This window comes from Sceloporus occidentalis, unplaced genomic scaffold, assembly GCF_023333645.1.
Source record: "Sceloporus occidentalis isolate IW3139 unplaced genomic scaffold, rSceOcc1.0.p SCAF_111, whole genome shotgun sequence".
NCBI lineage: Eukaryota > Metazoa > Chordata > Lepidosauria > Squamata > Phrynosomatidae > Sceloporus > Sceloporus occidentalis.
The window spans coordinates 1,372,501-1,400,364 of NW_028317091.1; the positions used below are offsets into that span (position 1 = coordinate 1,372,501).

The following is a 27,864-nucleotide window of genomic DNA, read 5'->3' on the forward strand; positions in this document are numbered from 1 at the left end:
GCCCACCCAGGGATGAGCGGGATGTTCTCCTGAAAACTTTCATTCCTGTGTTTGCAACGCCAATGAGCTAATGATTACATTGAAAGACAGAAATGCAAAATCCTTAAAGCTTTCCAACATTAAGCTAAATCTTCTTATTCCACTTGTGGAAAGTTATTTTCCAGACAAAGCATGCCAATCCTTCCATGAAAAAACACAGGAAAAACTTTTTGGCATAGTGCCAATTTTGGATTGCTTAGATTATTATTATTAATTTTTTGTTTTTTAATTTAGGCCACGTCTACAATACTACATGTTGTTAATAATTCGGGCAGCCGTTACCAAAATAGTGGCTGGCAAGGGGAGAATGCTGTTTTCATACAATATCATAAATGACACAAGTTATTAACCCTACGTGCCAATTAATCTTATTCAACACCAGTTGTGCTTAAACAGAAAAGTGACATAATAAAAACAAAATTAGCAGAGGATGGTTTCAATCCATCGACCTCTGGGTTACGGGCCCAGCACGCTTCCGCTGCGCCACTCTGCTTTCCGTGTGATGGCTTGTCCGAGGGGAGAATGCTGTTTTCATGCAATATCATCAATGACAGAAGTTATTAACCCTATGTAAAAATGACATCTAGCAGAGGATGGTTTCGATCCATCGATCTCTGGGTTATGGGCCCAGCACGCTTCCGCTGCGCCACTCTGCTTTCCGTGTGACAGCTTGTCCGAGGGGAGAATGCTGTTTTAATGCAATATCATCAATGACAGAAGTTATTAAGCCTATGTAAAAATGACATCTAGCAGAGGATGGTTTCGATCCATTGACCTCTGGGTTATGGGCCCAGCACGCTTCCGCTGCGCCACCCTGCTTCTTCATGCATTTTTTTTTCACAAATGATAAAAACACATTAATTCCTGACTTTTTTTTCTCCAAATCTCTTCTTCAAGCTTCGAAAGTGCCAACTTTTTGCCACTTTCTTCCCAAATGATAAAAAAAACATGAATATCTGACTTTTTTTCCAAATCTCTTCTTCAAGATTCGTAAAGACAATTTAGGAGTACAAGTTCTCACCATCATGAAATAATGTATAAACAGTTGAGATACAACTGTCAATTCTTCTGCTATGGTCATTAAGCCCTCTGGAATGCTGAAGGTTTAAAGTCATAATCCTCACTGCTTCTCTGAAAGTAGTCACATGTGGTTGTCTCTGTGGCGCAATCGGTTAGCGCGTTCGGCTGTTAACCGAAAGGTTGGTGGTTCAAGCCCACCCAGGGACGAGCGGGATGTTCTCCTGAAAACTTTCATTCCTGTGTTTGCAATGCCAATGAGCTAATGATTACATTGAAAGACAGAAATGCAAAATCCTTAAAGCTTTCCAACATTAAGCTAAATCTTCTTATTCCACTTGTGGAAAGTTATTTTCCAGACAAAGCATGCCAATCCTTCCATGAAAAAACACAGGAAAAACTTTTTGGCATAGTGCCAATTTTGGATTGCTTAGATTATTATTATTAATTTTTTGTTTTTTAATTTAGGCCACGTCTACAATACTACATGTTGTTAATAATTCGGGCAGCCGTTACCAAAATAGTGGCTGGCAAGGGGAGAATGCCGTTTTCATACAATATCATAAATGACACAAGTTATTAACCCTACGTGCCAATTAATCTTATGCAACGCCAGTTGTGCTTAAACAGAAAAGTGACATTATAAAAACAAAATTAGCAGAGGATGGTTTCGATCCATCGACCTCTGGGTTATGGGCCCAGCACGCTTCCGCTGCGCCACTCTGCTTTCCGTGTAACAGCTTGTCCGAGGTTAAAATGCTGTTTTCATACATTATCATAAATGACACAAGTTATTAACCCTACGTGCCAATTAATCTTATTCAACACCAGTTGTGCTTAAACAGAAAAGTGACATTATAAAAACAAAATTAGCAGAGGACGGTTTCGATCCATCGATCTCTGGGTTATGGGCCCAGCACGCTTCCGCTGCGCCACTCTGCTTTCCGTGTGACGGCTTGTCCGAGGGGAGAATGCTGTTTTCATGCAATATCATCAATGACAAGTTATTAAGCCTATGTAAAAATGACATCTAGCAGAGGATGGTTTCGATCCATCGATCTCTGGGTTATGGGCCCAGCACGCTTCCGCTGCGCCACTCTGCTTTCCGTGTGACAGCTTGTCCGAGGGGAGAATGCTGTTTTAATGCAATATCATCAATGACAGAAGTTATTAAGCCTATGTAAAAATGACATCTAGCAGAGGATGGTTTCGATCCATTGACCTCTGGGTTATGGGCCCAGCACGCTTCCGCTGCGCCACCCTGCTTCTTCATGCATTTTTTTTTCACAAATGATAAAAACACATTAATTCCTGACTTTTTTTTCTCCAAATCTCTTCTTCAAGCTTCGAAAGTGCCAACTTTTTGCCACTTTCTTCCCAAATGATAAAAAAAACATGAATATCTGACTTTTTTTCCAAATCTCTTCTTCAAGATTCGTAAAGACAATTTAGGAGTACAAGTTCTCACCATCATGAAATAATGTATAAACAGTTGAGATACAACTGTCAATTCTTCTGCTATGGTCATTAAGCCCTCTGGAATGCTGAAGGTTTAAAGTCATAATCCTCACTGCTTCTCTGAAAGTAGTCACATGTGGTTGTCTCTGTGGCGCAATCGGTTAGCGCGTTCGGCTGTTAACCGAAAGGTTGGTGGTTCAAGCCCACCCAGGGACGAGCGGGATGTTCTCCTGAAAACTTTCATTCCTGTGTTTGCAACGCCAATGAGCTAATGATTACATTGAAAGACAGAAATGCAAAATCCTTAAAGCTTTCCAACATTAAGCTAAATCTTCTTATTCCACTTGTGGAAAGTTATTTTCCAGACAAAGCATGCCAATCCTTCCATGAAAAAACACAGGAAAAACTTTTTGGCATAGTGCCAATTTTGGATTGCTTAGATTATTATTATTAATTTTTTGTTTTTTAATTTAGGCCACGTCTACAATACTACATGTTGTTAATAATTCGGGCAGCCGTTACCAAAATAGTGGCTGGCAAGGGGAGAATGCCGTTTTCATACAATATCATAAATGACACAAGTTATTAACCCTACGTGCCAATTAATCTTATGCAACGCCAGTTGTGCTTAAACAGAAAAGTGACATTATAAAAACAAAATTAGCAGAGGATGGTTTCGATCCATCGACCTCTGGGTTATGGGCCCAGCACGCTTCCGCTGCGCCACTCTGCTTTCCGTGTAACAGCTTGTCCGAGGTTAAAATGCTGTTTTCATACATTATCATAAATGACACAAGTTATTAACCCTACGTGCCAATTAATCTTATTCAACACCAGTTGTGCTTAAACAGAAAAGTGACATTATAAAAACAAAATTAGCAGAGGACGGTTTCGATCCATCGATCTCTGGGTTATGGGCCCAGCACGCTTCCGCTGCGCCACTCTGCTTTCCGTGTGACGGCTTGTCCGAGGGGAGAATGCTGTTTTCATGCAATATCATCAATGACAAGTTATTAAGCCTATGTAAAAATGACATCTAGCAGAGGATGGTTTCGATCCATCGACCTCTGGGTTATGGGTCCAGCACGCTTCCGCTGCGCCACTCTGCTTTCCGTGTGACTGCTTGTCCGAGGGGAGAATGCTGTTTTCATGCAATATCATCAATGACAGAAGTTATTAACCCTATGTAAAAATGACATCTAGCAGAGGATGGTTTCGATCCATCGACCTCTGGGTTATGGGTCCAGCACGCTTCCGCTGCGGCACTCTGCTTTCTGTGTGGCAGCTTGTCCGAGGGGAGAATGCTGTTTTCATGCAATATCATCAATGACAGAAGTTATTAAGCCTATGTAAAAATGACATCTAGCAGAGGATGGTTTCGACACATCGACCTCTGGGTTACGGGCCCAGCACGCTTCCGCTGCGCCACTCTGCTTTTTCATGTGCTTTTTTTTTTCACAAATGATAAAAACACATTAATTCCTGACTTTTTTTTCTCCAAATCTCTTCTTCAAGCTTCGAAAGTGCGAACTTTTTGCCACTTTCTTCCCAAATGATAAAAAAAACCCATGAATATCTGACTTTTTCCAAATCTCTTCTTCAAGATTCGTAAAGACAATTTAGGAGTACAAGTTCTCACCATCATGAAATAATGTATAAACAGTTGAGATACAACTGTCAATTCTTCTGCTATGGTCATTAAGCCCTCTGGAATGCTGACGGTTTAAAGTCACAAACCTTCTCTGAAAGCAGTCACATGTGGGTGTCTCTGTGGCGCAATCGGTTAGCGCGTTCGGCTGTTAACCGAAAGGTTGGTGGTTCAAGCCCACCCAAGGACGAGCAGGATGTTTTCCTGAAAACTTTCATTCCTGTGTTTGCAACGCCAATGAGCTAATGATTACATTGAAAGACAGAAATGCAAAATCCTTAAAGCTTTCCAACATTAAGCTAAATCTTCTTATTCCACTTGTGGAAAGTTATTTTCCAGACAAAGCATGCCAATCCTTCCATGAAAAAACACAGGAAAAACTTTTTGGCATAGTGCCAATTTTGGATTGCTTAGATTATTATTATTAATTTTTTGTTTTTTAATTTAGGCCACGTCTACAATACTACATGTTGTTAATAATTCGGGCAGCCGTTACCAAAATAGTGGCTGGCAAGGGGAGAATGCCGTTTTCATACAATATCATAAATGACACAAGTTATTAACCCTACGTGCCAATTAATCTTATGCAACGCCAGTTGTGCTTAAACAGAAAATTGACATTATAAAAACAAAATTAGCAAAGAATGGTTTCAATCCATCGACCTCTGGGTTATGGGCCCATCACGCTTCCGCTGCGCCACTCTGCTTTCCGTGTGGCGGCTTGTCCGAGGGGAGAATGCTGTTTTCATGCAATGACAGAAGTTATTAACCCTATGTAAAAATGACATCTAGCAGAGGATGGGTTCGATCCATTGACCTCTGGGTTATGGGTCCAGCACGCTTCCGCTGCGCCACTCTGCTTTCTGTGTGACAGCTTGTCCGAGGGGAGAATGCTGTTTTCATGCAATATCATCAATGACAGAAGTTATTAAGCCTATGTAAAAATGACATCTAGCAGAGGATGGTTTCGATCCATTGACCTCTGGCTTATGGGCCCAGCACGCTTCTGCTGCGCCACTCTGCTTTTTTATGTGCTCTTTTTTTTTCACAAATGATAAAAACACATTAATTCCTGACTTTTTTTTCTCCAAATCTCTTCTTCAAGCTTCGAAAGTGCGAACTTTTTGCCACTTTCTTCCCAAATGATAAAAAAACCCATGAATATCTGACTTTTTTCCAAATCTCTTCTTCAAGATTCGTAAAGACAATTTAGGAGTACAAGTTCTCACCATCATGAAATAATGTATAAACAGTTGAGATACAACTGTCAATTCTTCTGCTATGGTCATTAAGCCCTCTGTAATGCTGACGGTTTAAAGTCACAAACCTTCTCTGAAAGCAGTCACATGTGGGCGTCTCTGTGGCGCAATCGTTTAGCTTGTTCGGCTGTTAACTGAAAGGGTGGTGGTTCAAGCCCACCCAGGGACGAGCAGGATGTTTTCCTGAGCACTTTTGTTCCTGTGTTTGCAACGCGTTTACAAAGCATGCCAATCCTTCCATGAAAAAACAAAGGAAAAACTTTTTGGCATAGTGCCAATTTTGGATTGCTTAGATTATTATTATTAATTTTTTGTTTTTTAATTTAGGCCACGTCTACAATACTACATGTTGTTAATAATTCGGGCAGCCGTTACCAAAATAGTGGCTGGCAAGGGGAGAATGCCGTTTTCATACAATATCATAAATGACACAAGTTATTAACCCTACGTGCCAATTAATCTTATGCAACGGCAGTTGTGCTTAAACAGAAAAGTGACATTATAAAAACAAAATTAGCAGAGGATGGTTTCGATCCATCGACCTCTGGGTTATGGGCCCAGCACGCTTCCGCTGCGCCACTCTGCTTTCCGTGTAACAGCTTGTCCGAGGGGAAAATGCTGTTTTCATACAATATCATAAATGACACAAGTTATTAACCCTACGTGCCAATTAATCTTATTCAACACCAGTTGTGCTTAAACAGAAAAGTGACATTATAAAAACAAAATTAGCAGAGGATGGTTTTGATCCATCGACCTCTGGGTTATGGGCCCAGCACGCTTCCGCTGCGCCACTCTGCTTTCCGTGTGACGTCTTGTCCGAGGGGAGAATGCTGTTTTCATGCAATATCATCAATGACAGAAGTTATTAACCCTATGTAAAAATGACATCTAGCAGAGGATGGCTTCGATCCATCGACCTCTGGGCTATGGGCCCAGCACGCTTCCGCTGCGCCACTCTGCTTTCAGTGTGACGGCTTGTCCGAGGGGAGAATGCTGTTTTCATGCAATATCATCAATGACAGAAGTTATTAACCCTATGTAAAAATGACATCTAGCAGAGGATGGTTTCGATCCATTGACCTCTGGGTTATGGGCCCAGCACGCTTCCGCTGCGCCACCCTGCTTCTTCATGTGTTTTTTTTTTCACAAATGATAAAAACACATTAATTCCGGACTTTTTTTTCTCCAAATCTCTTCTTCAAGCTTCGAAAGTGCCAACTTTTTGCCACTTTCTTCCCAAATGATAAAAAAAACATGAATATCTGACTTTTTTTCCAAATCTCTTCTTCAAGATTCGTAAAGACAATTTAGGAGTACAAGTTCTCACCATCATGAAATAATGTATAAACAGTTGAGATACAACTGTCAATTCTTCTGCTATGGTCATTAAGCCCTCTGGAATGCTGAAGGTTTAAAGTCATAATCCTCACTGCTTCTCTGAAAGTAGTCACATGTGGTTGTCTCTGTGGCGCAATCGGTTACCGCGGTCGGCTGTTAACCTAAAGGTTGGTGGTTCAAGCCCACCCAGGGACGAGCGGGATGTTTTCCTGAAAACTTTCATTCCTGTGTTTCCAACGCTAATGATTACATTGAAAGACAGAAATGGAAAATCCTTAAAGCTTTCCAACATTAAGCTAAATCTTCTTATTCCACTTGTGGAAAGTTATTTTCCAGACAAAGCATGCCAATCCTTCCATTAAAAAACACAGGAAAAACTTTTTGGCATAGTACCAATTTTGGATTGCTTAGATTATTATTATTAATTTTTTGTTTTTTAATTTAGGCCACGTCTACAATACTACATGTTGTTAATAATTCGGGCAGCCGTTACCAAAATAGTGGCTGGCAAGGGGAGAATGCCGTTTTCATACAATATCATAAATGACACAAGTTATTAACCCTACGTGCCAATTAATCTTATGCAACGCCAGTTGTGCTTAAACAGAAAAGTGACATTATAAAAACAAAATTAGCAGAGGATGGTTTCAATCCATCTACCTCTGGGTTATGGGCCCAGCACGCTTCCGCTGCGCCACTCTGCTTTCCGTGTGATGGCTTGTCCGAGGGGAGAATGCTGTTTTCATGCAATATCATCAATGACAGAAGTTATTAACCCTATGTAAAAATGACATCTAGCAGAGGATGGTTTCGATCCATCGACCTCTGGGTTATGGGTCCAGCACGCTTCCGCTGCGCCACTCTGCTTTTTCATGTGCTTGTTTTTTTCACAAATGATAAAAACACATTAATTCCTGACTTTTTTTTCTCCAAATCTCTTCTTCAAGCTTCGAAAGTGCGAACTTTTTGCCACTTTCTTCCCAAATGATAAAAAAACCCATGAATATCTGACTTTTTTCCAAATCTCTTCTTCAAGATTCGTAAAGACAATTTAGGAGTACAAGTTCTCACCATCATGAAATAATGTATAAACAGTTGAGATACAACTGTCAATTCTTCTGCTATGGTCATTAAGCCCTCTGGAATGCTGACGGTTTAAAGTCACAAACCTTCTCTGAAAGCAGTCACATGTGGGTGTCTCTGTGGCGCAATCGGTTAGCGCGTTCGGCTGTTAACCGAAAGGTTGGTGGTTCAAGCCCACCCAGGGACGAGCGGGATGTTTTCCTGAAAACTTTCATTCCTGTGTTTGCAACGCCAATGAGCTAATGATTACATTGAAAGACAGAAATGCAAAATCCTTAAAGCTTTCCAACATTAAGCTAAATCTTCTTATTCCACTTGTGGAAAGTTATTTTCCAGACAAAGCATGCCAATCCTTCCATGAAAAAACACAGGAAAAACTTTTTGGCATAGTGCCAATTTTGGATTGCTTAGATTATTATTATTAATTTTTTGTTTTTTAATTTAGGCCACGTCTACAATACTACATGTTGTTAATAATTCGGGCAGCCGTTACCAAAATAGTGGCTGGCAAGGGGAGAATGCCGTTTTCATACAATATCATAAATGACACAAGTTATTAACCCTACGTGCCAATTAATCTTATGCAACGGCAGTTGTGCTTAAACAGAAAAGTGACATTATAAAAACAAAATTAGCAGAGGATGGTTTCGATCCATCGACCTCTGGGTTATGGGCCCAGCACGCTTCCGCTGCGCCACTCTGCTTTCCGTGTAGCAGCTTGTCCGAGGGGAAAATGCTGTTTTCATACAATATCATAAATGACACAAGTTATTAACCCTACGTGCCAATTAATCTTATTCAACACCAGTTGTGCTTAAACAGAAAAGTGACATTATAAAAACAAAATTAGCAGAGGATGGTTTCGATCCATCGACCTCTGGGTTATGGGCCCAGCACGCTTCCGCTGCGCCACTCTGCTTTCTGTGTGACGGCTTGTCCGAGGGGAGAATGCTGTTTTAATGCAATATCATCAATGACAGAAGTTATTAACCCTATGTAAAAATGACATCTAGCAGAGGATGGTTTCGATCCATCGACCTCTGGGTTATGGGCCCAGCACGCTTCCGCAGCGCCACTCTGCTTTCCGTGTGACAGCTTGTCCGAGGGGAGAATGCTGTTTTCATGCAATATCATCAATGACAGAAGTTATTAAGCCTATGTAAAAATGACATCTAGCAGAGGATGGTTTCGATCCATTGACCTCTGGGTTATGGGCCCAGCACGCTTCCGCTGCGCCACCCTGCTTCTTCATGCGTTTTTTTTTTCACAAATGATTAAAACACATTAATTCCTGACTTTTTTTTCTCCAAATCTCTTCTTCAAGCTTCGAAAGTGCCAACTTTTTGCCACTTTCTTCCCAAATGATAAAAAAAACATGAATATCTGACTTTTTTTCCAAATCTCTTCTTCAAGATTCGTAAAGACAATTTAGGAGTACAAGTTCTCACCATCATGAAATAATGTATAAACAGTTGAGATACAACTGTCAATTCTTCTGCTATGGTCATTAAGCCCTCTGGAATGCTGAAGGTTTAAAGTCATAATCCTCACTGCTTCTCTGAAAGTAGTCACATGTGGTTGTCTCTGTGGCGCAATCGGTTAGCGCGTTCGGCTGTTAACCGAAAGGTTGGTGGTTCAAGCCCACCCAGGGACGAGCGGGATGTTTTCCTGAAAACTTTCATTCCTGTGTTTCCAACGCCAATGAGCTAATGATTACATTGAAAGACAGAAATGCAAAATCCTTAAAGCTTTCCAACATTAAGCTAAATCTTCTTATGCCACTTGTGGAAAGTTATTTTCCAGACAAAGCATGCCAATCCTTCCATGAAAAAACACAGGAAAAACTTTTTGGCATAGTGCCAATTTTGGATTGCTTAGATTATTATTATTAATTTTTTGTTTTTTAATTTAGGCCACGTCTACAATACTACATGTTGTTAATAATTCGGGCAGCCGTTACCAAAATAGTGGCTGGCAAGGGGAGAATGCCGTTTTCATACAATATCATAAATGACACAAGTTATTAACCCTACGTGCCAATTAATCTTATGCAACGCCAGTTGTGCTTAAACAGAAAAGTGACATTATAAAAACAAAATTAGCAGAGGATGGTTTCGATCCATCGACCTCTGGGTTATGGGCCCAGCACGCTTCCGCTGCGCCACTCTGCTTTCCGTGTGACGGCTTGTCCGAGGGGAGAATGCTGTTTTCATGCAATATCATCAATGACAGAAGTTATTAACCCTATGTAAAAATGACATCTAGCAGAAGATGGTTTCGATCCATCGACCTCTGGGTTATGGGCCCAGCACGCTTCCGCTGCGCCACTCTGCTTTCTGTGTGACGGCTTGTCCGAGGGGAGAATGCTGTTTTCATGCAATATCATCAATGACAGAAGTTATTAACCCTATGTAAAAATGACATCTAGCAGAGGATGGTTTCGATCCATCGACCTCTGGGTTATGGGCCCAGCACGCTTCCGCTGCGCCACTCTGCTTTCCGTGTGACAGCTTGTCCGAGGGGAGAATGCTGTTTTCATGCAATATCATCAATGACAGAAGTTATTAACCCTATGTAAAAATGACATCTAGCAGAGGATGGTTTCGATCCATCGACCTCTGGGTTATGGGTCCAGCACGCTTCCGCTGCGCCACTCTGCTTTTTCATGTGCTTGTTTTTTTCACAAATGATAAAAACACATTAATTCCTGACTTTTTTTTCTCCAAATCTCTTCTTCAAGCTTCGAAAGTGCGAACTTTTTGCCACTTTCTTCCCAAATGATAAAAAAACCCATGAATATCTGACTTTTTTCCAAATCTCTTCTTCAAGATTCGTAAAGACAATTTAGGAGTACAAGTTCTCACCATCATGAAATAATGTATAAACAGTTGAGATACAACTGTCAATTCTTCTGCTATGGTCATTAAGCCCTCTGGAATGCTGACGGTTTAAAGTCACAAACCTTCTCTGAAAGCACTCACATGTGGGTGTCTCTGTGGCGCAATCGTTTAGCTTGTTCGGCTGTTAACTGAAAGGGTGGTGGTTCAAGCCCACCCAGGGACGAGCAGGATGTTTTCCTGAACACTTTTGTTCCTGTGTTTGCAATGCCAATGAGCTAATGATTACATTGAAAGACAGAAATGCAAAATCCTTAAAGCTTTCCAACATTAAGCTAAATCTTCTTATGCCACTTGTGGAAAGTTATTTTCCAGACAAAGCATGCCAATCCTTCCATGAAAAAACACAGGAAAAACTTTTTGGCATAGTGCCAATTTTGGATTGCTTAGATTATTATTATTAATTTTTTGTTTTTTAATTTAGGCCACGTCTACAATACTACATGTTGTTAATAATTCGGGCAGCCGTTACCAAAATAGTGGCTGGCAAGGGGAGAATGCCGTTTTCATACAATATCATAAATGACACAAGTTATTAACCCTACGTGCCAATTAATCTTATGCAACGCCAGTTGTGCTTAAACAGAAAAGTGACATTATAAAAACAAAATTAGCAGAGGATGGTTTCGATCCATCGACCTCTGGGTTATGGGCCCAGCACGCTTCCGCTGCGCCACTCTGCTTTCCGTGTGACGGCTTGTCCGAGGGGAGAATGCTGTTTTCATGCAATATCATCAATGACAGAAGTTATTAACCCTATGTAAAAATGACATCTAGCAGAGGATGGTTTCGATCCATCGACCTCTGGGTTATGGGTCCAGCACGCTTCCGCTGCGCCACTCTGCTTTTTCATGTGCTTTTTTTTTTCACAAATGATAAAAACACATTAATTCCTGACTTTTTTTTCTCCAAATCTCTTCTTCAAGCCTCGAAAGTGCGAACTTTTTGCCACTTTCTTCCCAAATGATAAAAAAACCCATGAATATCTGACTTTTTTCCAAATCTCTTCTTCAAGATTCGTAAAGACAATTTAGGAGTACAAGTTCTCACCATCATGAAATAATGTATAAACAGTTGAGATACAACTGTCAATTCTTCTGCTATGGTCATTAAGCCCTCTGGAATGCTGACGGTTTAAAGTCACAAACCTTCTCTGAAAGCAGTCACATGTGGGTGTCTCTGTGGCGCAATCGGTTAGCGCGTTCGGCTGTTAACCGAAAGGTTGGTGGTTCAAGCCCACCCAGGGACGAGCGGGATGTTTTCCTGAAAACTTTCATTCCTGTGTTTGCAACGCCAATGAGCTAATGATTACATTGAAAGACAGAAATGCAAAATCCTTAAAGCTTTCCAACATTAAGCTAAATCTTCTTATTCCACTTGTGGAAAGTTATTTTCCAGACAAAGCATGCCAATCCTTCCATGAAAAAACACAGGAAAAACTTTTTGGCATAGTGCCAATTTTGGATTGCTTAGATTATTATTATTAATTTTTTGTTTTTTAATTTAGGCCACGTCTACAATACTACATGTTGTTAATAATTCGGGCAGCCGTTACCAAAATAGTGGCTGGCAAGGGGAGAATGCCGTTTTCATACAATATCATAAATGACACAAGTTATTAACCCTACGTGCCAATTAATCTTATGCAACGGCAGTTGTGCTTAAACAGAAAAGTGACATTATAAAAACAAAATTAGCAGAGGATGGTTTCAATCCATCGACCTCTGGGTTATGGGCCCAGCACGCTTCCGCTGCGCCACTCTGCTTTCCGTGTAGCAGCTTGTCCGAGGGGAAAATGCTGTTTTCATACAATATCATAAATGACACAAGTTATTAACCCTACGTGCCAATTAATCTTATTCAACACCAGTTGTGCTTAAACAGAAAAGTGACATTATAAAAACAAAATTAGCAGAGGATGGTTTCGATCCATCGACCTCTGGGTTATGGGCCCAGCACGCTTCCGCTGCGCCACTCTGCTTTCTGTGTGACGGCTTGTCCGAGGGGAGAATGCTGTTTTCATGCAATATCATCAATGACAGAAGTTATTAACCCTATGTAAAAATGACATCTAGCAGAGGATGGTTTCGATCCATCGACCTCTGGGTTATGGGCCCAGCACGCTTCCGCAGCGCCACTCTGCTTTCCGTGTGACAGCTTGTCCGAGGGGAGAATGCTGTTTTCATGCAATATCATCAATGACAGAAGTTATTAAGCCTATGTAAAAATGACATCTAGCAGAGGATGGTTTCGATCCATTGACCTCTGGGTTATGGGCCCAGCACGCTTCCGCTGCGCCACCCTGCTTCTTCATGCGTTTTTTTTTTCACAAATGATAAAAACACATTAATTCCTGACTTTTTTTTCTCCAAATCTCTTCTTCAAGCTTCGAAAGTGCCAACTTTTTGCCACTTTCTTCCCAAATGATAAAAAAAACATGAATATCTGACTTTTTTTCCAAATCTCTTCTTCAAGATTCGTAAAGACAATTTAGGAGTACAAGTTCTCACCATCATGAAATAATGTATAAACAGTTGAGATACAACTGTCAATTCTTCTGCTATGGTCATTAAGCCCTCTGGAATGCTGAAGGTTTAAAGTCATAATCCTCACTGCTTCTCTGAAAATAGTCACATGTGGTTGTCTCTGTGGCGCAATCGGTTAGCGCGTTCGGCTGTTAACCGAAAGGTTGGTGGTTCAAGCCCACCCAGGGACGAGCGGGATGTTTTCCTGAAAACTTTCATTCCTGTGTTTCCAACGCCAATGAGCTAATGATTACATTGAAAGACAGAAATGCAAAATCCTTAAAGCTTTCCAACATTAAGCTAAATCTTCTTATGCCACTTGTGGAAAGTTATTTTCCAGACAAAGCATGCCAATCCTTCCATGAAAAAACACAGGAAAAACTTTTTGGCATAGTGCCAATTTTGGATTGCTTAGATTATTATTATTAATTTTTTGTTTTTTAATTTAGGCCACGTCTACAATACTACATGTTGTTAATAATTCGGGCAGCCGTTACCAAAATAGTGGCTGGCAAGGGGAGAATGCCGTTTTCATACAATATCATAAATGACACAAGTTATTAACCCTACGTGCCAATTAATCTTATGCAACGCCAGTTGTGCTTAAACAGAAAAGTGACATTATAAAAACAAAATTAGCAGAGGATGGTTTCGATCCATCGACCTCTGGGTTATGGGCCCAGCACGCTTCCGCTGCGCCACTCTGCTTTCCGTGTGATGGCTTGTCCGAGGGGAGAATGCTGTTTTCATGCAATATCATCAATGACAGAAGTTATTAACCCTATGTAAAAATGACATCTAGCAGAAGATGGTTTCGATCCATCGACCTCTGGGTTATGGGCCCAGCACGCTTCCGCTGCGCCACTCTGCTTTCTGTGTGACGGCTTGTCCGAGGGGAGAATGCTGTTTTCATGCAATATCATCAATGACAGAAGTTATTAACCCTATGTAAAAATGACATCTAGCAGAGGATGGTTTCGATCCATCGACCTCTGGGTTATGGGCCCAGCACGCTTCCGCTGCGCCACTCTGCTTTCCGTGTGACAGCTTGTCCGAGGGGAGAATGCTGTTTTCATGCAATATCATCAATGACAGAAGTTATTAACCCTATGTAAAAATGACATCTAGCAGAGGATGGTTTCGATCCATCGACCTCTGGGTTATGGGTCCAGCACGCTTCCGCTGCGCCACTCTGCTTTTTCATGTGCTTGTTTTTTTCACAAATGATAAAAACACATTAATTCCTGACTTTTTTTTCTCCAAATCTCTTCTTCAAGCTTCGAAAGTGCGAACTTTTTGCCACTTTCTTCCCAAATGATAAAAAAACCCATGAATATCTGACTTTTTTCCAAATCTCTTCTTCAAGATTCGTAAAGACAATTTAGGAGTACAAGTTCTCACCATCATGAAATAATGTATAAACAGTTGAGATACAACTGTCAATTCTTCTGCTATGGTCATTAAGCCCTCTGGAATGCTGACGGTTTAAAGTCACAAACCTTCTCTGAAAGCACTCACATGTGGGTGTCTCTGTGGCGCAATCGTTTAGCTTGTTCGGCTGTTAACTGAAAGGGTGGTGGTTCAAGCCCACCCAGGGACGAGCAGGATGTTTTCCTGAACACTTTTGTTCCTGTGTTTGCAATGCCAATGAGCTAATGATTACATTGAAAGACAGAAATGCAAAATCCTTAAAGCTTTCCAACATTAAGCTAAATCTTCTTATGCCACTTGTGGAAAGTTATTTTCCAGACAAAGCATGCCAATCCTTCCATGAAAAAACACAGGAAAAACTTTTTGGCATAGTGCCAATTTTGGATTGCTTAGATTATTATTATTAATTTTTTGTTTTTTAATTTAGGCCACGTCTACAATACTACATGTTGTTAATAATTCGGGCAGCCGTTACCAAAATAGTGGCTGGCAAGGGGAGAATGCCGTTTTCATACAATATCATAAATGACACAAGTTATTAACCCTACGTGCCAATTAATCTTATGCAACGCCAGTTGTGCTTAAACAGAAAAGTGACATTATAAAAACAAAATTAGCAGAGGATGGTTTCGATCCATCGACCTCTGGGTTATGGGCCCAGCACGCTTCCGCTGCGCCACTCTGCTTTCCGTGTGACGGCTTGTCCGAGGGGAGAATGCTGTTTTCATGCAATATCATCAATGACAGAAGTTATTAACCCTATGTAAAAATGACATCTAGCAGAGGATGGTTTCGATCCATCGACCTCTGGGTTATGGGTCCAGCACGCTTCCGCTGCGCCACTCTGCTTTTTCATGTGCTTTTTTTTTTTCACAAATGATAAAAACACATTAATTCCTGACTTTTTTTTCTCCAAATCTCTTCTTCAAGCTTCGAAAGTGCGAACTTTTTGCCACTTTCTTCCCAAATGATAAAAAAACCCATGAATATCTGACTTTTTTCCAAATCTCTTCTTCAAGATTCGTAAAGACAATTTAGGAGTACAAGTTCTCACCATCATGAAATAATGTATAAACAGTTGAGATACAACTGTCAATTCTTCTGCTATGGTCATTAAGCCCTCTGGAATGCTGACGGTTTAAAGTCACAAACCTTCTCTGAAAGCAGTCACATGTGGGTGTCTCTGTGGCGCAATCGGTTAGCGCGTTCGGCTGTTAACCGAAAGGTTGGTGGTTCAAGCCCACCCAGGGACGAGCGGGATGTTTTCCTGAAAACTTTCATTCCTGTGTTTGCAACGCCAATGAGCTAATGATTACATTGAAAGACAGAAATGCAAAATCCTTAAAGCTTTCCAACATTAAGCTAAATCTTCTTATTCCACTTGTGGAAAGTTATTTTCCAGACAAAGCATGCCAATCCTTCCATGAAAAAACATAGGAAAAACTTTTTGGCATAGTGCCAATTTTGGATTGCTTAGATTATTATTATTAATTTTTTGTTTTTTAATTTAGGCCACGTCTACAATACTACATGTTGTTAATAATTCGGGCAGCCGTTACCAAAATAGTGGCTGGCAAGGGGAGAATGCCGTTTTCATACAATATCATAAATGACACAAGTTATTAACCCTACGTGCCAATTAATCTTATGCAACGGCAGTTGTGCTTAAACAGAAAAGTGACATTATAAAAACAAAATTGGCAGAGGATGGTTTCGATCCATCGACCTCTGGGTTATGGGCCCAGCACGCTTCCGCTGCGCCACTCTGCTTTCCGTGTAGCAGCTTGTCCGAGGGGAAAATGCTGTTTTCATACAATATCATAAATGACACAAGTTATTAACCCTACGTGCCAATTAATCTTATTCAACACCAGTTGTGCTTAAACAGAAAAGTGACATTATAAAAACAAAATTAGCAGAGGATGGTTTCGATCCATCGACCTCTGGGTTATGGGCCCAGCACGCTTCCGCTGCGCCACTCTGCTTTCTGTGTGACGGCTTGTCCGAGGGGAGAATGCTGTTTTAATGCAATATCATCAATGACAGAAGTTATTAACCCTATGTAAAAATGACATCTAGCAGAGGATGGTTTCGATCCATCGACCTCTGGGTTATGGGCCCAGCACGCTTCCGCAGCGCCACTCTGCTTTCCGTGTGACAGCTTGTCCGAGGGGAGAATGCTGTTTTCATGCAATATCATCAATGACAGAAGTTATTAAGCCTATGTAAAAATGACATCTAGCAGAGGATGGTTTCGATCCATTGACCTCTGGGTTATGGGCCCAGCACGCTTCCGCTGCGCCACCCTGCTTCTTCATGCGTTTTTTTTTTCACAAATGATAAAAACACATTAATTCCTGACTTTTTTTTCTCCAAATCTCTTCTTCAAGCTTCGAAAGTGCCAACTTTTTGCCACTTTCTTCCCAAATGATAAAAAAAACATGAATATCTGACTTTTTTTCCAAATCTCTTCTTCAAGATTCGTAAAGACAATTTAGGAGTACAAGTTCTCACCATCATGAAATAATGTATAAACAGTTGAGATACAACTGTCAATTCTTCTGCTATGGTCATTAAGCCCTCTGGAATGCTGAAGGTTTAAAGTCATAATCCTCACTGCTTCTCTGAAAGTAGTCACATGTGGTTGTCTCTGTGGCGCAATCGGTTAGCGCGTTCGGCTGTTAACCGAAAGGTTGGTGGTTCAAGCCCACCCAGGGACGAGCGGGATGTTTTCCTGAAAACTTTCATTCCTGTGTTTCCAACGCCAATGAGCTAATGATTACATTGAAAGACAGAAATGCAAAATCCTTAAAGCTTTCCAACATTAAGCTAAATCTTCTTATGCCACTTGTGGAAAGTTATTTTCCAGACAAAGCATGCCAATCCTTCCATGAAAAAACACAGGAAAAACTTTTTGGCATAGTGCCAATTTTGGATTGCTTAGATTATTATTATTAATTTTTTGTTTTTTAATTTAGGCCACGTCTACAATACTACATGTTGTTAATAATTCGGGCAGCCGTTACCAAAATAGTGGCTGGCAAGGGGAGAATGCCGTTTTCATACAATATCATAAATGACACAAGTTATTAACCCTACGTGCCAATTAATCTTATGCAACGCCAGTTGTGCTTAAACAGAAAAGTGACATTATAAAAACAAAATTAGCAGAGGATGGTTTCGATCCATCGACCTCTGGGTTATGGGCCCAGCACGCTTCCGCTGCGCCACTCTGCTTTCCGTGTGACGGCTTGTCCGAGGGGAGAATGCTGTTTTCATGCAATATCATCAATGACAGAAGTTATTAACCCTATGTAAAAATGACATCTAGCAGAAGATGGTTTCGATCCATCGACCTCTGGGTTATGGGCCCAGCACGCTTCCGCTGCGCCACTCTGCTTTCTGTGTGACGGCTTGTCCGAGGGGAGAATGCTGTTTTCATGCAATATCATCAATGACAGAAGTTATTAACCCTATGTAAAAATGACATCTAGCAGAGGATGGTTTCGATCCATCGACCTCTGGGTTATGGGCCCAGCACGCTTCCGCTGCGCCACTCTGCTTTCCGTGTGACAGCTTGTCCGAGGGGAGAATGCTGTTTTCATGCAATATCATCAATGACAGAAGTTATTAACCCTATGTAAAAATGACATCTAGCAGAGGATGGTTTCGATCCATCGACCTCTGGGTTATGGGTCCAGCACGCTTCCGCTGCGCCACTCTGCTTTTTCATGTGCTTGTTTTTTTTCACAAATGATAAAAACACATTAATTCCTGACTTTTTTTTCTCCAAATCTCTTCTTCAAGCTTCGAAAGTGCGAACTTTTTGCCACTTTCTTCCCAAATGATAAAAAAACCCATGAATATCTGACTTTTTTCCAAATCTCTTCTTCAAGATTCGTAAAGACAATTTAGGAGTACAAGTTCTCACCATCATGAAATAATGTATAAACAGTTGAGATACAACTGTCAATTCTTCTGCTATGGTCATTAAGCCCTCTGGAATGCTGACGGTTTAAAGTCACAAACCTTCTCTGAAAGCAGTCACATGTGGGTGTCTCTGTGGCGCAATCGGTTAGCGCGTTCGGCTGTTAACCGAAAGGTTGGTGGTTCAAGCCCACCCAGGGACGAGCGGGATGTTTTCCTGAAAACTTTCATTCCTGTGTTTGCAACGCCAATGAGCTAATGATTACATTGAAAGACAGAAATGCAAAATCCTTAAAGCTTTCCAACATTAAGCTAAATCTTCTTATTCCACTTGTGGAAAGTTATTTTCCAGACAAAGCATGCCAATCCTTCCATGAAAAAACATAGGAAAAACTTTTTGGCATAGTGCCAATTTTGGATTGCTTAGATTATTATTATTAATTTTTTGTTTTTTAATTTAGGCCACGTCTACAATACTACATGTTGTTAATAATTCGGGCAGCCGTTACCAAAATAGTGGCTGGCAAGGGGAGAATGCCGTTTTCATACAATATCATAAATGACACAAGTTATTAACCCTACGTGCCAATTAATCTTATGCAACGCCAGTTGTGCTTAAACAGAAAAGTGACATTATAAAAACAAAATTAGCAGAGGATGGTTTCGATCCATCGACCTCTGGGTTATGGGCCCAGCACGCTTCCGCTGCGCCACTCTGCTTTCCGTGTAACAGCTTGTCCGAGGGGAAAATGCTGTTTTCATACAATATCATAAATGACACAAGTTATTAACCCTACGTGCCAATTAATCTTATGCAACGCCAGTTGTGCTTAAACAGAAAAGTGACATTATAAAAACAAAATTAGCAGAGGATGGTTTCGATCCATCGACCTCTGGGTTATGGGCCCAGCACGCTTCCGCTGCGCCACTCTGCTTTCCGTGTGACGGCTTGTCCGAGGGGAGAATGCTGTTTTCATGCAATATCATCAATGACAGAAGTTATTAACCCTATGTAAAAATGACATCTAGCAGAGGATGGTTTCGATCCATCGACCTCTGGGTTATGGGTCCAGCACGCTTCCGCTGCGCCACTCTGCTTTTTCATGTGCTTTTTTTTTTTCACAAATGATAAAAACACATTAATTCCTGACTTTTTTTTCTCCAAATCTCTTCTTCAAGCTTCGAAAGTGCGAACTTTTTGCCACTTTCTTCCCAAATGATAAAAAAACCCATGAATATCTGACTTTTTTCCAAATCTCTTCTTCAAGATTCGTAAAGACAATTTAGGAGTACAAGTTCTCACCATCATGAAATAATGTATAAACAGTTGAGATACAACTGTCAATTCTTCTGCTATGGTCATTAAGCCCTCTGGAATGCTGACGGTTTAAAGTCACAAACCTTCTCTGAAAGCACTCACATGTGGGTGTCTCTGTGGCGCAATCGTTTAGCTTGTTCGGCTGTTAACTGAAAGGGTGGTGGTTCAAGCCCACCCAGGGACGAGCAGGATGTTTTCCTGAACACTTTTGTTCCTGTGTTTGCAATGCCAATGAGCTAATGATTACATTGAAAGACAGAAATGCAAAATCCTTAAAGCTTTCCAACATTAAGCTAAATCTTCTTATGCCACTTGTGGAAAGTTATTTTCCAGACAAAGCATGCCAATCCTTCCATGAAAAAACACAGGAAAAACTTTTTGGCATAGTGCCAATTTTGGATTGCTTAGATTATTATTATTAATTTTTTGTTTTTTAATTTAGGCCACGTCTACAATACTACATGTTGTTAATAATTCGGGCAGCCGTTACCAAAATAGTGGCTGGCAAGGGGAGAATGCCGTTTTCATACAATATCATAAATAACACAAGTTATTAACCCTACGTGCCAATTAATCTTATGCAACGCCAGTTGTGCTTAAACAGAAAAGTGACATTATAAAAACAAAATTAGCAGAGGATGGTTTCGATCCATCGACCTCTGGGTTATGGGCCCAGCACGCTTCCGCTGCGCCACTCTGCTTTCCGTGTGACGGCTTGTCCGAGGGGAGAATGCTGTTTTCATGCAATATCATCAATGACAGAAGTTATTAACCCTATGTAAAAATGACATCTAGCAGAGGATGGTTTCGATCCATCGACCTCTGGGTTATGGGTCCAGCACGCTTCCGCTGCGCCACTCTGCTTTTTCATGTGCTTTTTTTTTTCACAAATGATAAAAACACATTAATTCCTGACTTTTTTTTCTCCAAATCTCTTCTTCAAGCTTCGAAAGTGCGAACTTTTTGCCACTTTCTTCCCAAATGATAAAAAAACCCATGAATATCTGACTTTTTTCCAAATCTCTTCTTCAAGATTCGTAAAGACAATTTAGGAGTACAAGTTCTCACCATCATGAAATAATGTATAAACAGTTGAGATACAACTGTCAATTCTTCTGCTATGGTCATTAAGCCCTCTGGAATGCTGACGGTTTAAAGTCACAAACCTTCTCTGAAAGTAGTCACATGTGGTTGTCTCTGTGGCGCAATCGGTTAGCGCGTTCGGCTGTTAACCGAAAGGTTGGTGGTTCAAGCCCACCCAGGGACGAGCGGGATGTTTTCCTGAAAACTTTCATTCCTGTGTTTGCAACGCCAATGAGCTAATGATTACATTCAAAGACAGAAATGCAAAATCCTTAAAGCTTTCCAACATTAAGCTAAATCTTCTTATTCCACTTGTGGAAAGTTATTTTCCAGACAAAGCATGCCAATCCTTCCATGAAAAAACACAGGAAAAACTTTTTGGCATAGTGCCAATTTTGGATTGCTTAGATTATTATTATTAATTTTTTGTTTTTTAATTTAGGCCACGTCTACAATACTACATGTTGTTAATAATTCGGGCAGCCGTTACCAAAATAGTGGCTGGCAAGGGGAGAATGCCGTTTTCATACAATATCATAAATGACACAAGTTATTAACCCTACGTGCCAATTAATCTTATGCAACGGCAGTTGTGCTTAAACAGAAAAGTGACATTATAAAAACAAAATTAGCAGAGGATGGTTTCGATCCATTGACCTCTGGGTTATGGGCCCAGCACGCTTCCGCTGCGCCACTCTGCTTTCCGTGTAGCAGCTTGTCCGAGGGGAAAATGCTGTTTTCATACAATATCATAAATGACACAAGTTATTAACCCTACGTGCCAATTAATCTTATTCAACACCAGTTGTGCTTAAACAGAAAAGTGACATTATAAAAACAAAATTAGCAGAGGATGGTTTCAATCCATCGACCTCTGGGTTATGGGCCCAGCACGCTTCCGCTGCGCCACTCTGCTTTCTGTGTGACGGCTTGTCCGAGGGGAGAATGCTGTTTTCATGCAATATCATCAATGACAGAAGTTATTAACCCTATGTAAAAATGACATCTAGCAGAGGATGGTTTCGATCCATCGACCTCTGGGTTATGGGCCCAGCACGCTTCCGCTGCGCCACTCTGCTTTCCGTGTGACAGCTTGTCCGAGGGGAGAATGCTGTTTTCATGCAATATCATCAATGACAGAAGTTATTAAGCCTATGTAAAAATGACATCTAGCAAAGGACGGTTTTGATCCATTGACCTCTGGGTTATGGGCCCAGCACGCTTCCGCTGCGCCACCCTGCTTCTTCATGCGTTTTTTTTTTCACAAATGATAAAAACACATTAATTCCTGACTTTTTTTTCTCCAAATCTCTTCTTCAAGCTTCGAAAGTGCGAACTTTTTGCCACTTTCTTCCCAAATGATAAAAAAAACATGAATATCTGACTTTTTTTCCAAATCTCTTCTTCAAGATTCGTAAAGACAATTTAGGAGTACAAGTTCTCACCATCATGAAATAATGTATAAACAGTTGAGATACAACTGTCAATTCTTCTGCTATGGTCATTAAGCCCTCTGGAATGCTGAAGGTTTAAAGTCATAATCCTCACTGCTTCTCTGAAAGTAGTCACATGTGGTTGTCTATGTGGCGCAATCGGTTAGCGCGTTCGGCTGTTAACCGAAAGGTTCGTGGTTCAAGCCCACCCAGGGACGAGCGGGATGTTTTCCTGAAAACTTTCATTCCTGTGTTTCCAACGCCAATGAGCTAATGATTACATTGAAAGACAGAAATGCAAAATCCTTAAAGCTTTCCAACATTAAGCTAAATCTTCTTATGCCACTTGTGGAAAGTTATTTTCCAGACAAAGCATGCCAATCCTTCCATGAAAAAACACAGGAAAAACTTTTTGGCATAGTGCCAATTTTGGATTGCTTAGATTATTATTATTAATTTTTTGTTTTTTAATTTAGGCCACGTCTACAATACTACATGTTGTTAATAATTCGGGCAGCCGTTACCAAAATAGTGGCTGGCAAGGGGAGAATGCCGTTTTCATACAATATCATAAATGACACAAGTTATTAACCCTACGTGCCAATTAATCTTATGCAACGCCAGTTGTGCTTAAACAGAAAAGTGACATTATAAAAACAAAATTAGCGGAGGATGGTTTCAATCCATCGACCTCTGGGTTATGAGCCCAGCACGCTTCCGCTGCGCCACTCTGCTTTCCGTGTGACGGCTTGTCCGAGGGGAGAATGCTGTTTTCATGCAATATCATCAATGACAGAAGTTATTAACCCTATGTAAAAATGACATCTAGCAGAAGATGGTTTCGATCCATCGACCTCTGGGTTATGGGCCCAGCACGCTTCCGCTGCGCCACTCTGCTTTCTGTGTGATGGCTTGTCCGAGGGGAGAATGCTGTTTTCATGCAATATCATCAATGACAGAAGTTATTAACCCTATGTAAAAATGACATCTAGCAAAGGATGGTTTCGATCCATCGACCTCTGGGTTATGGGCCCAGCACGCTTCCGCTGCGCCACTCTGCTTTCCGTGTGACAGCTTGTCCGAGGGGAGAATGCTGTTTTCATGCAATATCATCAATGACAGAAGTTATTAACCCTATGTAAAAATGACATCTAGCAGAGGATGGTTTCGATCCATCGACCTCTGGGTTATGGGCCCAGCACGCTTCCGCTGCGCCACTCTGCTTTTTCATGTGCTTGTTTTTTTCACAAATGATAAAAACACATTAATTCCTGACTTTTTTTTCTCCAAATCTCTTCTTCAAGCTTCGAAAGTGCGAACTTTTTGCCACTTTCTTCCCAAATGATAAAAAAACCCATGAATATCTGACTTTTTTCCAAATCTCTTCTTCAAGATTCGTAAAGACAATTTAGGAGTACAAGTTCTCACCATCATGAAATAATGTATAAACAGTTGAGATACAACTGTCAATTCTTCTGCTATGGTCATTAAGCCCTCTGGAATGCTGACGGTTTAAAGTCACAAACCTTCTCTGAAAGCAGTCACATGTGGGTGTCTCTGTGGCGCAATCGTTTAGCTTGTTCGGCTGTTAACTGAAAGGGTGGTGGTTCAAGCCCACCCAGGGACGAGCAGGATGTTTTCCTGAACACTTTTGTTCCTGTGTTTGCAATGCCAATGAGCTAATGATTACATTGAAAGACAGAAATGCAAAATCCTTAAAGCTTTCCAACATTAAGCTAAATCTTCTTATGCCACTTGTGGAAAGTTATTTTCCAGACAAAGCATGCCAATCCTTCCATGAAAAAACACAGGAAAAACTTTTTGGCATAGTGCCAATTTTGGATTGCTTAGATTATTATTATTAATTTTTTGTTTTTTAATTTAGGCCACGTCTACAATACTACATGTTGTTAATAATTCGGGCAGCCGTTACCAAAATAGTGGCTGGCAAGGGGAGAATGCCGTTTTCATACAATATCATAAATGACACAAGTTATTAACCCTACGTGCCAATTAATCTTATGCAACGCCAGTTGTGCTTAAACAGAAAAGTGACATTATAAAAACAAAATTAGCAGAGGATGGTTTTGATCCATCGACCTCTGGGTTATGGGCCCAGCACGCTTCCGCTGCGCCACTCTGCTTTCCGTGTGACGGCTTGTCCGAGGGGAGAATGCTGTTTTCATGCAATATCATCAATGACAGAAGTTATTAACCCTATGTAAAAATGACATCTAGCAGAGGATGGTTTCGATCCATCGACCTCTGGGTTATGGGTCCAGCACGCTTCCGCTGCGCCACTCTGCTTTTTCATGTGCTTTTTTTTTTCACAAATGATAAAAACACATTAATTCCTGACTTTTTTTTCTCCAAATCTCTTCTTCAAGCTTCGAAAGTGCGAACTTTTTGCCACTTTCTTCCCAAATGATAAAAAAACCCATGAATATCTGACTTTTTTCCAAATCTCTTCTTCAAGATTCGTAAAGACAATTTAGGAGTACAAGTTCTCACCATCATGAAATAATGTATAAACAGTTGAGATACAACTGTCAATTCTTCTGCTATGGTCATTAAGCCCTCTGGAATGCTGACGGTTTAAAGTCACAAACCTTCTCTGAAAGTAGTCACATGTGGTTGTCTCTGTGGCGCAATCGGTTAGCGCGTTCGGCTGTTAACCGAAAGGTTGGTGGTTCAAGCCCACCCAGGGACGAGCGGGATGTTTTCCTGAAAACTTTCATTCCTGTGTTTGCAACGCCAATGAGCTAATGATTACATTGAAAGACAGAAATGCAAAATCCTTAAAGCTTTCCAACATTAAGCTAAATCTTCTTATTCCACTTGTGGAAAGTTATTTTCCAGACAAAGCATGCCAATCCTTCCATGAAAAAACACAGGAAAAACTTTTTGGCATAGTGCCAATTTTGGATTGCTTAGATTATTATTATTAATTTTTTGTTTTTTAATTTAGGCCACGTCTACAATACTACATGTTGTTAATAATTCGGGCAGCCGTTACCAAAATAGTGGCTGGCAAGGGGAGAATGCCGTTTTCATACAATATCATAAATGACACAAGTTATTAACCCTACGTGCCAATTAATCTTATGCAACGGCAGTTGTGCTTAAACAGAAAAGTGACATTATAAAAACAAAATTAGCAGAGGATGGTTTCGATCCATCGACCTCTGGGTTATGGGCCCAGCACGCTTCCGCTGCGCCACTCTGCTTTCCGTGTAGCAGCTTGTCCGAGGGGAAAATGCTGTTTTCATACAATATCATAAATGACACAAGTTATTAACCCTACGTGCCAATTAATCTTATTCAACACCAGTTGTGCTTAAACAGAAAAGTGACATTATAAAAACAAAATTAGCAGAGGATGGTTTCGATCCATCGACCTCTGGGTTATGGGCCCAGCACGCTTCCGCTGCGCCAATCTGCTTTCTGTGTGACGGCTTGTCCGAGGGGAGAATGCTGTTTTCATGCAATATCATCAATGACAGAAGTTATTAACCCTATGTAAAAATGACATCTAGCAGAGGATGGTTTCGATCCATCGACCTCTGGGTTATGGGCCCAGCACGCTTCCGCTGCGCCACTCTGCTTTCCATGTGACAGCTTGTCCGAGGGGAGAATGCTGTTTTCATGCAATATCATCAATGACAGAAGTTATTAAGCCTATGTAAAAATGACATCTAGCAAAGGACGGTTTCGATCCATTGACCTCTGGGTTATGGGCCCAGCACGCTTCCGCTGCGCCACCCTGCTTCTTCATGCGTTTTTTTTTTCACAAATGATAAAAACACATTAATTCCTGACTTTTTTTTCTCCAAATCTCTTCTTCAAGCTTCGAAAGTGCGAACTTTTTGCCACTTTCTTCCCAAATGATAAAAAAAACATGAATATCTGACTTTTTTTCCAAATCTCTTCTTCAAGATTCGTAAAGACAATTTAGGAGTACAAGTTCTCACCATCATGAAATAATGTATAAACAGTTGAGATACAACTGTCAATTCTTCTGCTATGGTCATTAAGCCCTCTGGAATGCTGAAGGTTTAAAGTCATAATCCTCACTGCTTCTCTGAAAGTAGTCACATGTGGTTGTCTATGTGGCGCAATCGGTTAGCGCGTTCGGCTGTTAACCGAAAGGTTGGTGGTTCAAGCCCACCCAGGGACGAGCGGGATATTTTCCTGAAAACTTTCATTCCTGTGTTTCCAACGCCAATGAGCTAATGATTACATTGAAAGACAGAAATGCAAAATCCTTAAAGCTTTCCACCATTAAGCTAAATCTTCTTATGCCACTTGTGGAAAGTTATTTTCCAGACAAAGCATGCCAATCCTTCCATGAAAAAACACAGGAAAAACTTTTTGGCATAGTGCCAATTTTGGATTGCTTAGATTATTATTATTAATTTTTTGTTTTTTAATTTAGGCCACGTCTACAATACTACATGTTGTTAATAATTCGGGCAGCCGTTACCAAAATAGTGGCTGGCAAGGGGAGAATGCCGTTTTCATACAATATCATAAATGACACAAGTTATTAACCCTACGTGCCAATTAATCTTATGCAACGCCAGTTGTGCTTAAACAGAAAAGTGACATTATAAAAACAAAATTAGCAGAGGATGGTTTCAATCCATCGACCTCTGGGTTATGGGCCCAGCACGCTTCCGCTGCGCCACTCTGCTTTTTCATGTGCTTGTTTTTTTCACAAATGATAAAAACACATTAATTCCTGACTTTTTTTTCTCCAAATCTCTTCTTCAAGCTTCGAAAGTGCGAACTTTTTGCCACTTTCTTCCCAAATGATAAAAAAACCCATGAATATCTGACTTTTTTCCAAATCTCTTCTTCAAGATTCGTAAAGACAATTTAGGAGTACAAGTTCTCACCATCATGAAATAATGTATAAACAGTTGAGATACAACTGTCAATTCTTCTGCTATGGTCATTAAGCCCTCTGGAATGCTGACGGTTTAAAGTCACAAACCTTCTCTGAAAGCAGTCACATGTGGGTGTCTCTGTGGCGCAATCGTTTAGCTTGTTCGCCTGTTAACTGAAAGGGTGGTGGTTCAAGCCCACCCAGGGACGAGCAGGATGTTTTCCTGAACACTTTTGTTCCTGTGTTTGCAATGCCAATGAGCTAATGATTACATTGAAAGACAGAAATGCAAAATCCTTAAAGCTTTCCAACATTAAGCTAAATCTTCTTATGCCACTTGTGGAAAGTTATTTTCCAGACAAAGCATGCCAATCCTTCCATGAAAAAACACAGGAAAAACTTTTTGGCATAGTGCCAATTTTGGATTGCTTAGATTATTATTATTATTTTTTTGTTTTTTAATTTAGGCCACGTCTACAATACTACATGTTGTTAATAATTCGGGCAGCCGTTACCA

General features: G+C 40.7%; 14 non-coding genes across 14 annotated transcripts in view; all 14 read left to right on the forward strand.

The window, feature by feature from the left end:
- Positions 1-15, forward strand: part of TRNAN-GUU (transfer RNA asparagine (anticodon GUU)) — a 74-nt gene extending 59 nt beyond the window's left edge. The window contains exon 1 of the tRNA in view: positions 1-15. This exon is cut by the window's left edge and continues 59 nt beyond it. This is a non-coding gene — a tRNA (tRNA-Asn).
- Positions 16-1,192: 1,177 nt separating this feature from the next.
- On the forward strand, positions 1,193-1,266 carry TRNAN-GUU (transfer RNA asparagine (anticodon GUU)). The gene has a single exon. It is a non-coding gene; the product is annotated as a tRNA-Asn (tRNA).
- Positions 1,267-2,656: 1,390 nt separating this feature from the next.
- TRNAN-GUU (transfer RNA asparagine (anticodon GUU)) lies at positions 2,657-2,730 on the forward strand. The gene has a single exon. It is a non-coding gene; the product is annotated as a tRNA-Asn (tRNA).
- A 1,548-nt stretch (positions 2,731-4,278) lies between these two features.
- TRNAN-GUU (transfer RNA asparagine (anticodon GUU)) lies at positions 4,279-4,352 on the forward strand. Its single transcript has one exon. It is a non-coding gene; the product is annotated as a tRNA-Asn (tRNA).
- A 3,606-nt stretch (positions 4,353-7,958) lies between these two features.
- On the forward strand, positions 7,959-8,032 carry TRNAN-GUU (transfer RNA asparagine (anticodon GUU)). The gene has a single exon. It is a non-coding gene; the product is annotated as a tRNA-Asn (tRNA).
- Positions 8,033-9,425: 1,393 nt separating this feature from the next.
- TRNAN-GUU (transfer RNA asparagine (anticodon GUU)) lies at positions 9,426-9,499 on the forward strand. Its single transcript has one exon. It is a non-coding gene; the product is annotated as a tRNA-Asn (tRNA).
- Positions 9,500-11,917: 2,418 nt separating this feature from the next.
- Positions 11,918-11,991, forward strand: TRNAN-GUU (transfer RNA asparagine (anticodon GUU)). Its single transcript has one exon. It is a non-coding gene; the product is annotated as a tRNA-Asn (tRNA).
- Positions 11,992-13,384: 1,393 nt separating this feature from the next.
- Positions 13,385-13,458, forward strand: TRNAN-GUU (transfer RNA asparagine (anticodon GUU)). The gene has a single exon. It is a non-coding gene; the product is annotated as a tRNA-Asn (tRNA).
- Positions 13,459-15,877: 2,419 nt separating this feature from the next.
- On the forward strand, positions 15,878-15,951 carry TRNAN-GUU (transfer RNA asparagine (anticodon GUU)). The gene has a single exon. It is a non-coding gene; the product is annotated as a tRNA-Asn (tRNA).
- Positions 15,952-17,344: 1,393 nt separating this feature from the next.
- On the forward strand, positions 17,345-17,418 carry TRNAN-GUU (transfer RNA asparagine (anticodon GUU)). The gene has a single exon. It is a non-coding gene; the product is annotated as a tRNA-Asn (tRNA).
- A 1,336-nt stretch (positions 17,419-18,754) lies between these two features.
- TRNAN-GUU (transfer RNA asparagine (anticodon GUU)) lies at positions 18,755-18,828 on the forward strand. Its single transcript has one exon. It is a non-coding gene; the product is annotated as a tRNA-Asn (tRNA).
- Positions 18,829-21,136: 2,308 nt separating this feature from the next.
- On the forward strand, positions 21,137-21,210 carry TRNAN-GUU (transfer RNA asparagine (anticodon GUU)). Its single transcript has one exon. It is a non-coding gene; the product is annotated as a tRNA-Asn (tRNA).
- Positions 21,211-25,095: 3,885 nt separating this feature from the next.
- Positions 25,096-25,169, forward strand: TRNAN-GUU (transfer RNA asparagine (anticodon GUU)). The gene has a single exon. It is a non-coding gene; the product is annotated as a tRNA-Asn (tRNA).
- Positions 25,170-26,562: 1,393 nt separating this feature from the next.
- Positions 26,563-26,636, forward strand: TRNAN-GUU (transfer RNA asparagine (anticodon GUU)). Its single transcript has one exon. It is a non-coding gene; the product is annotated as a tRNA-Asn (tRNA).
- Positions 26,637-27,864: the final 1,228 nt, after the last annotated feature.